Source organism: Phallusia mammillata, chromosome 3, assembly GCF_965637545.1.
Source record: "Phallusia mammillata chromosome 3, kaPhaMamm4.hap1.1, whole genome shotgun sequence".
In the NCBI taxonomy this organism is placed as follows: Eukaryota; Metazoa; Chordata; class Ascidiacea; order Phlebobranchia; family Ascidiidae; genus Phallusia; species Phallusia mammillata.
This window is the reverse complement of record NC_137254.1, coordinates 12,572,022-12,583,407: the sequence shown is the minus strand read 5'-3', so window position 1 is coordinate 12,583,407 and position 11,386 is coordinate 12,572,022. Positions and strand designations below refer to the sequence as shown.

General features: G+C 37.4%; 1 pseudogene; it reads right to left on the bottom strand.

Moving 5' to 3' along the window:
• Positions 1–311: 311 nt before the first annotated feature.
• Positions 312–2,378, bottom strand: LOC145219543 (uncharacterized; annotated as a pseudogene).
• Positions 2,379–11,386: the final 9,008 nt, after the last annotated feature.

Genomic DNA, 11,386 nt, shown 5'->3' with positions numbered 1-11,386 from the left:
TTTTGTATGTAATAGAAGCCAAAGGTTCCATAGCTTTCTCTTTTTGAGTCAATAAATGTTTTAATTTGTACAGTTTTAAATTTTATAAGTGTTTTAACTATTTTATTTTTTACTACTTTTACCGACAGCCCCTTACATGTTTGCTTTTTTGCAGAAACTGACGATGCCTATTTATTAAGGCGAAATATATATTTCTGTTATTAAAAGAAACGATTTATGCTTTTATCTGTTTTTATGAAACAGTCCAATACTATACTGATCAGAAGCAAGAATCTTTCTTTTATACATTTTATTGTCTGCGGGAGATTCGTTTAATAACAAAACTGTTTCAGATATTCAGTAGAATATATTTTATCTGAAGTAAAGTCATGTAACATTTTTGGCGATGCAACAAAGTCTTTACAACATTTACCAGACAGTATCAACTCCGCTCTGATTCTTACAATGGCATCAAGAAGGTACAACTGCATTCGATTCCTAGTTTTGGTTTTAATAGATGTTACAAGAGAAAAAATCCTCTCAACCACGGCGTTACTGACTGGCGTTATCAAGCAAGTTAGCGCATATTTAGCGAGCTCTTCATATCCCTCATGCTGACGTACACCTAGCCAAAAGCGTTCAGTGTTATCAGCAGGTAGCCCATTTTCTTTAAATGGATCTTCGTTGCTCCAGTTAACAAAAACAATTCTTCTGTATTGCTCCTCGATAGTTGCAAAACTGTCTTCAGGTATTAGATGCATAAATATGGTAAATCAGTAAAGCGGGTTTGTGATAAGCTTATTTGATTTAGCACTACAACTGGGCTTAATTTCGATAAACTTTGAAATGTATCTTTTGCTGGCGGAAGACGGTTGAGAGACACCTAGACTTAACGGTTCCAATTTCTTCTTGGATAAAGGCGGTTCTCTTCTGCTGCACAAGTTTTTCGCATTCTGTTAAAAACTTCGCACCAAAATCAACTTCTTCGATATTTTTTTTTCCTTCCACTTGAATCATACATTCGCGACTCAAGACAACGCTGATGTAAAAACAAATCTTGATATAATTGATGAGGGTCAGCCTTTGTATGCTGAAAAAGACTGTTTAATCTTTCAAACTTCTGTACAAGCGGTGTGGCAAATACAAAATACAAGTAATTTTTGTAGTCACACATCATTTCTTTCAGAACCCTGCATTTGTATTTTACATCTATTTTTAATGCGTGACCGAGCTCAACCGAGGTAAAGTACGCTTTAAGTTCTTCCCAGTTCATCAATATATTGAACATGATTTTTCCCCGTACCAACCAACGAGTGGAGGATAGTTTTTTCAAAGGGCAAAGGAGCGCTTCGAGCGCTTGAAAATTCAGAAGCGGCATTCATAACTGTAAACAATTCTTTAAAAGCTTCCCTTCTTAGCTGAATGTGACTGAACCAGCGAGGTATCTCTGACCAGTGTTTTTTAAGGTGTTTTGGGGGACCGAAACGGTCTCCCAAATTTCTCCAGCGGTGTCCCAAAATTTGGACTTGCAACTACAACTACGTTTTTGGTATTTAAATGAAACACTTGCGGTCTCTTAAAACTACTTAGCGGTCACCCAAACCAAACCTTAAAAAAAACCTGTCTCTGACAACAGAAATTCGATATTGGATGGCAATTTGGAAACGGCGTGTTGAATGCCTAGTGCCAATGAATGACATACACATCTGACCTGCACATATTGGGGAGACACAGCTTTAATTCTGGACCACACTGATGCGAAACCTATACAGTTTGAAGGCTTTGACCACAACTTGTAACTTCGTGCGCAATTGATGTAAATATATTTTCTCCAGTAGCCTCCGAAACCGGAATTCAACTAAGAAATTTAGTAGAAATTTCCCGTTTTGTCTCACTGTAGAAGCGTACTAAAACACACATTGTTTTTGTGTTGTAACGTCAGTTGATTCATCAATAATTAGAGCAAACTTTTTATCACGAAGGTCTTCAACAACTTCGCTTTTCAGGCTGGGCGAAGTGAGGTTTTTAACTAAACATGTGCATTTACTTCTATGAAGCTTTATTTTTCCAAGAGTGCTGCCCTGACCGTGAGCTACCAATATTTCCCCTAGGTGATCGACTGAACGCATGGCACAATGACAAGTCATGCTTACGGCAAGTTGCAATTCGGCTCCTTTAACCTTGTCGTTAATATTTGAATTAGGATTCTTTGTCAGGTTAAGTGTAGCCTGTCCTTTGAATGGGTTTTTTTTCCTGTGGTTTTCTGTCTCCTCGTGCTTTTTGAAATTACTTAACCGTGGCCCAATAGTACGGTGGCAAACCTTGCAATATCCGTTTTCCGAACCGTCAACAGCCTTCTTCAACCATTTAAAAGTGTCCTCCCACTTTTTGCATGACATTGTTGAACTTTTTAAACTAAATAAACTCGATGCTACTTGCCGGCGCTGACACGTTTTCTGGAACACAAAAAAAACGCCAAATTTTACAAAAATATCCGCCAAACCGCCAGTTGCTATTTTTGGTGCCAACTACTTTCAAAAAACGCCAATTTTGAGGTATTTGGCGGCAAAACCGCCAAATTGGCAACCCTGCTCGGGACACCCGGGTCTGCCTACGGGATCACAGGAAACGTTCCGAGGAACCGAGCTGGTGTTTCCGTTTAGGCGGGTTCATTTGTTGTTGGTCAAGTTGGAGCAGCCCATAGGCTGGTTACTTCATTAGAGCCCGGAAGAACAAGAGAGAGCAGTTCACTATGGATAATGGGTGGAATTAGTAAGATACTACATATGAAGAGCAGAATACTTACAACCAGTGGGAAATAAAGTAGAATATGTAAACTATATGTATAAACAAAATGAGATGAATTACCAGAATCATTAAAAAGATGGATCCAATATTGGGGTGAAAAGGGTGCAAGGTACAGTAATGAAGATCAGTATATACTAGATGGCTATAAAAAACTTGGAAGCAAACCTACCAAAAAACGAATGGAGCAAGTACCTCACAGACAAATTCGTATTAGGATACTCTCAAATCAAAATAAACAGAGATTACATAAGTTGGACAAAAACATCAAGCAGCAATTTACAAAACATCTTAAACAAACTAAAGAAGAGACACGTTTTCTGGAACACAAACTTTATGATGTCAAACAAGCTCTGCCTTTAGCCCACAATTAATATTTTGTTCTTAATTGTTGCATTGATTTGTCAAAAAGGGCTTGTGTGACGTATACGGGAATTCATTGAAACAGAACCTACCCATTGTGATGGCGCAGCTAGAGGATTTAAGCCATAATTTGTTGTATCAGAAGCGCAAACCTTTCCAAAAAAGCAAAAACGCCAAATAAAACAATTAGGTGCCAACCATTTCCATAAACCGCCAAATTTTACAAAAATATCCGCCAAACCGCCAGTTGCTATTTTTGGTGCCAACTACTTTCAAAAAACGCCAATTTTGAGGTATTTGGCGGCAAAACCGCCAAATTGGCAACCCTGGTACAAACAACGATGCTTCTACAAAAGTTCGCTTTTGAATCACTTTTACAAACGTTGGATTAAAGTACTAAGTTGGTCGAGCATTGTCTTTCTGAATTCGGGCATATTTACTGCTTGCATTGGATACTCGATTACGCAAAGATTTCAGTCATTTGGGTATGGGTGTAAACATGTTGATGGAAATGTTAAGTGGCCTTTAATAGCGGGAAGTGCAATTGATTTTGGGGGCCAGTTCTTACTACTATTCCTTTTTCTCTATCCATTTAAAAGGAGTAGATGGCATTACCGGGTTACAAATGTTGAAACGAACCGCTTTTATGTCCCTCCTTTGCATTTCAACTGATATTGTAGCAATACTTAGTAACTTGTATGTGGAGTTAGAGCTATTTGCAGCAGCAATTGCTTGCAACCTATTAGCTCTTGTTTTAACGTTCGAAACGTGGAAAGATATATTGAGGTATCCTCTTTCACCTTTCACAAGGGTTGAAAATGATGATATCGAACATTCATTTGTTTATTTTTCACTTCACTATTATTGGACCATTCTTGGAACTAATTGCTCGTGGTTTTCATACACCCTAGTTTTGTATTATAGTTTCTGTTGCTTCGTTTCCCCTTGCAAGTCTATTGTTGCGCATTTTCGGTTTCTACTTCTTTCTAGCAAGATTGCACAAACATCCGGGCATTGTAAATGTTCGGTGTTCCACAGTTGTATTGTTGAATTGTAGTATGACTTCACTAAAGGGGATGATCGCATTAACTTTACTGAAATCTTGATTGGTATGTTTCTTAATGAATACGGGTTGAAGTTGCGTTGTATTAAAATCTGCCTGAAGCGTCCGACTTTGGATTGGAATCTAAGACGGCTGCCGAAAGTCAAAAATCATTTTTTGGTGAAAACATCGTTTTAAAGGCGCCATTACGGAAAAAGCCTAAGCAAGCATTTACAGATACAAAAATATGTTAGACATACCAACAACAGAAGGCACGTACCTCATGTGACGTGGTCAGTAAAGCACATACTTATCAAGTACCCTTAAGCTATTTCATGACTCTCAATGACAAAATAAGGTGTTTTGACCAACACTTTTTTCAGCGTTTTAAGAGCAGCATGAAGTGAAGTATTTATTAAAAATCACCAAATTCACAACTAAAGCAATAGAATTAGTAACATTCGAAATCTTTTGTTGTGGAATTAGTTATGTTTTGTGTGATATTGTTGTGCAATATATAAAAATGCTACATTTTTAGTTTTCTAGCCATTGTGTTGTATAGAAAAACAAGTAATACAAATCTTAATTAGCAACTCCATTGTGACGTAATTTTTGTTACGCAATAATGTACACGAGTGTAAACAGCAGACGGTATCATTTGTGTATTTTGTTTACTTCCACAGCGACGGGCCAAACTCACATGCAGTAATAATGTGGCACAACGTGACACAGCCTCGAAACGAAGCGGTTGTAAATACGGTAAAACACAACAAGAATATAGAAAACATAGTTATAAATGAGTCGAAAAAGGTTTTTCAGTCAGACAACATCAAAAAAATGGTCATGTTTCATTTAAGTAACTTATAGTCACAGTCAGCGTTTTCAACATATTATATGACACTTCACAGATTATTGCCACACAAACAAACTAGCCATACAGCTTTTTATTGGAATCATAACTGACAAATTTAACAACCACATTACATTTGTGTAAGAACTTGTTTATTTAAACATATTTTCTTTGAATTTTTGTGTACAGACTATTAATTGTCTTTCAGTTAGTTTCTTAACTGCTATACATGCTGCTTTATTTGCTGGCAAATAGCTTATAATTCCTTTTTTAAGTGCAAAACTCCTTCAAGCTTCAAATATTTATAACACTTTCACTTAAATTTAAACCACATTATTAAACCTTGTGCTTCCTTTTTACAACCAAAATGAATCATAAAGTTATAGTTTGGGCATGATAATTGATAGCTACTTCCTTGATTCCAAATGGCAACTAAGCAACTTTTTTTCTATTTAGTGCTAGCACTGCAAGTGCAAGTCTTTTGGAAGTAATGGTGTAGTAATGGTTTCCTTTTCAGTGTTAAAAAGAACTGTTTTGCCTCTGAAGGACTCATGGAAACTGCAAAAAGGATTTTTCATCCTAGTAATTTCACTTGCCAAAACATCATCTAGATTCTAGATCAGTGGTTCCCAACCTTTGGTGGACCGTGGCCCCCTAAAAGTCACTTTTTGGCCTCGTGACCCCCTTTAAGTAACCCTGAAGGACCGGTGCCCCCCTTGAAAAATGTGAAAGGCAATCTCGTGTTGGAATTCGGTACTAATTTCGGCTTTAAACAGGTCGAATAGAGTAACCAAGAATCCGCAATTGTGATAAACCTCAATATAGACAAATAGTATGTGAAATAGTCGATTGAATTAGGGAATAAAGTTAAAAAGAAAATGGCTTTTAGTGGGTGTTTCTTGTGAATCTACACCCGTGGCCCCCCGGAACACAGCTCGTGGCCCCCCTGGGGGGCCATGGGCCCTGGTTGGGAACCACTGATCTAGATTATTTTCAAAATAATCTTGAACATCAGATCTACAGAAACATTTTCATTTCAGTAACTAGCTTTTCTTTGTCAACAATAGGATGTGCTTGGTGGTCACTACTATCTTGTCTGTAGAATGTTCATTCTTAAGAAACACTTCCTGTGAAGCAATTTAGCAGCTACTGTTTAGACAAACAGTGTCCATTATATCAATATATACACATGATTGCACTTGGTTGCAAATACTGTCCACATGGTGTGTTAAGAGACCAAAACTTGAAATTGTCATAACTCAGGTTTTTCAAAATTCTTGTTGCTTCTGCAATTGTTTGTTCTGCATTTGATATTGCCTGAATTCAGTGAGGCATTTAACTCCACAGTCACAAAGCTATTTTTTTCTTTGGTAGCATTAAGAACTAAAACTGAGTATTTCTTGTTGTTGCTTATTCCTGCATGACATATTTGGAGTAGCAGATGTTTTATCCCATATTTTCATAAAACTTTTTAATTCAGTTATTTATTATAAAGGGCAATCGTAACTTTTTAAGGTGTTAGATGACCTTTTTTTCTTTTTCAAGGTGTTAGAAACACTTACTTAATTCAATCTTAATTACAAAAATGAAGCCCACTTACAGTTATCTTATAAAGTCACGACTAACAGTCAAACAATAAATTTGAAGATGGCAAAATAATTATTTAACTGTACTCACTGTCGAACTTAATAAAAATGCACTACACGGGTGTAGCTCACTGACGCGAAGCAGACAACACAACTAGCGCTACGTCACGGGAGGTGCTGTGCGAGCCACAGCCCCCTGTCGCCTATTTCGCCCGGCATGCAGCTTTTCCAAGTGCGCACAACTGCAAAACGTCATGAAACTGGAGCTGCAGCTCCACCATAGATAACTTATTAATTTCATTTTTATTGTGAAAAAATGCTGATCAAGGCGGAAATTATGCTTATTATATATTGCTAAAGAATAAAAAAATATAGTAAAAAATAAGTATAATGAAAGTTATCTGAAATATTGTGGTAGGAATTTTGCACATAATACAAACACAATGTACAGGTATTAACACTACATAAAAATGTAATTATTAAATGCCTAAGGCTGATTGTATTTTTTTTCAGCTTTACAGCAGTCAAATTTTGACCTGTGATTTTGGTCACAATGCATGATCATTTGCTCTAATTTGGACTTATTTTGTGTGTGTCCAGCAAGTCTCTTTCTGCATGGTTTTGGTGTCTCTCTCTGTAATGAGGACACTGGTTCTTATTTTGTTTTAAATCTGTATTTGAAAAATGAATATGTAATATTATGGTTAATTTTTAATTGTGGTTAATTGAAGATGCAAACCATAAAACCTTATTAAATGAGTTGTACAAAACATGTGTTTAGGTATAAAAAAGTTGTCATTGTTTCAAACATAAATAAAAACTACCCTTATGCCGCCACTTAGAAACTGTAAAGCATTTTATAAATGCAAACCTACGTTAATCATAGATCTTACCGTATTGTTATGAAGCTCCAACGTTTTCTTGATGAAAATTACACCAAAAGATGTTTTGCACCTTTTCTAAGATATGAAACTTCCATTTCAACTGTTGTCCACGTTTCAATAAATTCTTGCAATGTTTCTTGATGTTCTTATGCTACTTTATCAAATAAACAAATTCCAAACTCTCCGTAAATTTGGAAATCCAAACATTTTGAGGTTAAATTGCAAAATGCTCCAAAAAAAGCATATAACAGGCGAAAATTGTTTTTCGCAAGGTGTCGCATGGCGTGGCGTACCGATTTTGACCCATATACACACACAAAAAGAACTGATCGGGATTCGTCCCCGGGAGTGTCCTGGGTTCGAACCCCGTGAAAAAAAGTCGTCTTTTTTCTTACGATTTTGACGCATTCTCTCGCATTTGCGTCAGGTTTTAGCGAGGCGTTTGCGAAGACACCTCGTAATACCAAATACGTTGCCGAGTTCCTCGCTAAAGATTTTTTTACCGAGCCCGTTAAGTTAGCGAGCGAGGAAGTGTTCATAATGCCGCCCCAGGTCGCCCCGGAGGTGCTGTCACTAACCTTAAACTGGAGGACATACAGATCGATCAACCTGGAACTACAATCCATTGTGACGTTTCCTCTGGATCGCCTCGTCCAAGTGTCCCAACATCATATGGCAACGCAAAGTTTTTGACATTGTACACGGTCTTTGGCACCCATTTGTACGGTCAACACGCAAACTTGTCGCTTCAAAGTTTGTTTGGCACGGCTTAAAACGCCAAGTTGACCTTTGGGCAAAACAGTGTGTCCACTGTCAGAAGGCAAGAGTCCAACGCAACGTCCGTGCGCCTCTAGCAAGCTACCCGCCCTGCCATGCACGCTTTCAGCATCTCAACGTCGACATTGTTGGACCGCTTGCACCTTCGCAGGAAACAGATACCTCCTTACCTTGGTCGACCGTAACTAAAATTCCGAAATTGAGAAGAAAATCCTCGTTTGACAACAGCATAATGCAGACCTACTATTTAAATTAGGGTTCTTCGTCCTTTTTGGCTCAATCGCGCCCTTTCCAAGGCACTGGCTCAAAATCGCCCCCCTATGTGATGTTTATTTGTATAAAATTTCTGCTTTTTGAGCAGATGTGGGCGGTTAGATTCATCCAGCAACACGAAAGCTTCAGTTAATAGTTTAAACTTAATTTAATTGCTACTACAACAGGCAAGGTCCATTTCACGCAATTCTTCTAACGCATCTGAAAATCATTTGCTACATCATAGACAAAACAATATTACGTATATGCGCAAACAATCGCCTTCTTTTGTTGAAAACAATGAGGTATTACTCGGTGGATGAGAATCCTAAAGGATATAAATATTTTACAGTTTGGAAAGCGCTTGTAGGCCTACAAGAAATGTGAACGCGAAACAAGTTTGAGGTAAAGTTTGTTACCGTTGTATTTAAAAAGTATGGATCTACGACACATGTAACCTAAAAGGAAAGCAACCATGCGTAGGAAACAAAAAATGAAATGAAATATTTGTGTTTGTTTTAATGAGCATTGCCGCATTAATTGTCATTTTGTTGTATTGTTAAATTCGTTGCAAATAAATTATCTCGATTTTGTAAAGACTTTTTAGTTTGCAGTTGCACTGCGCCACACCGAGCATCGTTGCACAGCAAACTGGTTGTGGAGCAATTCTTTTATAAAACTTAAAAAACTACTATGTACCATAATTTGCTTGAGCTAAACATATAAACATATCCATTATACAACGCGTCACATCAACTTTAGAAATTTGACAGAAATACATATTTTGTGCCAAATGTTTGCATCTCAGTTGATTTGTAGTTGTAGCAACATCTTAATCCCCATTTTTAAATTTCTTGTCCTTGTAATGCAGATATATTTACTTCCGTGCCATAAAAGTTTTTATTTTCTTTGATTAATCCGTTTTTCCAGTAAACAAAATCACATTACAGTCTAAGCGAAAGTTGAACCAGGAAGCAACCTTGCAAACACCAACAGGGTAGTTCCCAGTTCGTGCTGTCGTGCATTGCTCCTCAATTCTTATCAATCAGGAAGCAAGCTTGGAAGGGGGTTATTGGATTCCTGTAAATTTATAAACGTGCAAACACGAAATTTGAATAAGACAGACTTGATTCTTGACTTCATACTCGGCCAACTTTGTTTCGTAATTTCCCCATAAATCTACTTTTCCGCCCCAATTCGTTTATCATGATGCATTCCGCCAATATATGGGCAATGTAGCACTAATGCGGTTAAACCATGGGTCTTTAAATTGTCCTGATCATGTTTGTAGAGCATTGTTTATCATATAAGCTGGTTAAACGTACAACTGTTTGCATGTAATGTGGCTACTGTTCATAGACACAAGATTGCTTAATTTTTGATGTTTTAATTAATTTACTTGCTCGGTGGTGAAACTGATTTGATTTATTTAACAAAAAGTTTGGCATTGCGGGGCCGAAACCGAGACTTCGCCAAAACGGCATTTTCGACCGGAAATTTCACAACTTGCGTTCATTACTAATGTACAATGCAGTATTAACTCAGTGGACTGTGCGAAAAAACAAACGCGTCTTAATAAAGTTATAACAATTTTGCGGACGCGCCGAGTGGGCGATTTGTTACATACCACAACTCGACCAATCAGATCGCTACGTTCGATCAAGTGACATTATTTGACAAACGAACAATGTATGACTAAACATAAAATGTGAAGTTTCATTAAATGTTCAGCTTGCAATGTTTTCGTCTACCATCAATACCTCTGAGTGCCGTAATTCTTAGGGTGGCAGTTTTGCCTTGCTTGCATCTAATGTGTTACTGGTGTCGTTTTGCAAACGCAGGAAATACCACGTCATTGAGCTCATAAGGGAAGCCTTGTCACGCATGATGGAATACAGTGACGCGTTGCTATGAACGATAGTGATGTCACAATAACTGTTGACGTAAATCTGTTATCTATAACTTTTGCAACTAGCTTTACACCTCCTGTTAATACTTGGCCGTGCCTGTATCTTTTAACACTTGGTATGATGTTTCACTAGTTTGATTGTCACATTTAAGTGGATGTGTAAAATATCCAAAGTTTACCAACACTTCAATCTGCTCGGTTTAATACAGGGTTAAAATGTATTACGACCGTTTCTTTGTTGGAAACATTAATATGTTGACGCGTTTGGACTGAGGCGGAGTAAAAACTCGAAACAGTGAGAGTGGTTTCTGCTTCTATTCAGCCAACCGTGTGTCATTTTCGTCGTTACAATATTTAAACTCAACACTCAAATTTTGGAACATCTATCGATAACACAGCACTCCATTTAGTAGCAACCAATCTCTGACTTTCCCATTCATAAAATCAAGTTGTGGTTTGGCATTAAACCTGTCTTTAAGCAGCTTCACACGACTTTTATGTACCTCAGCTCGGTCAATCAGGTTGTCGTGTTTGATCATGTGACTTGGTTAACACATTCGATGTATCTGAATGTTTGACAATGGTCTAAAAAAGGTACATTAAAATTCCATTTGATAAGGTTGTTTGGTCTGTGAAGAAAAACTTCAAGCGATGGTTTGATGCAAACATATAATACAAAGAACTCGTAGGATTTTACCACTAAGTTCTTAGGACTCAAAGTTGAAGAAAAATTCGCTTAGTCGTTTCAAAACTTTGATTGCGTTTTGATGTGTCATAGCAAACAAGCTGATGTTTCGATTTGTAATTTCAAGTAAACGACAACATTTATGTTTTATGGAGTGCGTCGTTGTAATTGTAAGCGATTCAGTCTAGTTGCTATTTTCATGAACTTTTCGGCGTATGACGTACTGGTTCAGCATGCGTGCTTGCTGTCTAAAC